A 750-nucleotide genomic window follows, 5' to 3' on the forward strand; every position below is an offset into this window, starting at 1 on the left:
TTTACATCTACTTTAAAAGACAGGAAATATCCATTAATCAGAAAAGACATAAATGTAGCCTATGTAAGGAACATCTGTCCTTGCTTTCTGATGATGTGTAATGTTTCAGCCCCACAGGAATATGAGAGTCGTCAGCCCTCCCTCAGTACTTCTATTGGGCAGGAGGCGGTGTTGTGCTGATCAGTTAAATTCTTCCCAAATTTTCTCTCTGGCTTGCAGTGGCTGCTGCTCTTGTGTGAATTGCTTCCAGAGCGGAGCAGACTTTAGTTTTTGTTTTTTCTTCTCTCCCTAAAACAAATTATTAAAAGAGAACAGGAAACAGGAGTTGGGGAGCAGAATAAACAGCGGCCTGTGAGAAATTGTGTCATTTCCTGCAGACCAAACTACACATTTCTAATAATCCCTACTCATCCCTTCCACAAACAAAGGAGCAAGCAGAAGCTGAAAAATGAGGGAGAAGACAAGGAGCGTTTGAGAAGCCAGATGTTACAAGAGGACAGCTGACTCCGTCAAAAGATAGACATGGATGTGTAATTGGTAGCAGAAGAGACAAGGTAATCCATCACAGTCTAGTCTGTCTTTTAACATTCACCTTAACCGTCATTCTTTTGCAATATTAGCAGCCTAAAGTTTTCTTTCCAAACTTTCAAAAGTTTTTTTCCGCAGTGACTTAATTCCTTAATTCACAGATGTGCTCAGAAAGTACTAGAAGAAAACAATTGACTATATAAACTGAACATAACTCTGGTG

At 39.9% G+C, this 750-nt stretch overlaps 1 protein-coding gene across 1 annotated transcript in view; it reads left to right on the plus strand.

The window, feature by feature from the left end:
• Positions 1 to 228: 228 nt before the first annotated feature.
• The window catches only part of CCDC80 (coiled-coil domain containing 80), a 77,683-nt gene continuing 77,161 nt past the window's right edge, over positions 229 to 750 (plus strand). The window contains exon 1 of the mRNA XM_018557305.1: positions 229 to 554. The gene's annotated coding sequence lies outside the window, so the exon portion shown is untranslated. The remainder of the gene's footprint in view (positions 555 to 750) is intronic.

The sequence above is a fragment of the Nanorana parkeri genome, unplaced genomic scaffold (genome assembly GCF_000935625.1).
Source record: "Nanorana parkeri isolate BGI_ZX_2015 unplaced genomic scaffold, ASM93562v1 scaffold278, whole genome shotgun sequence".
NCBI lineage: Eukaryota > Metazoa > Chordata > Amphibia > Anura > Dicroglossidae > Nanorana > Nanorana parkeri.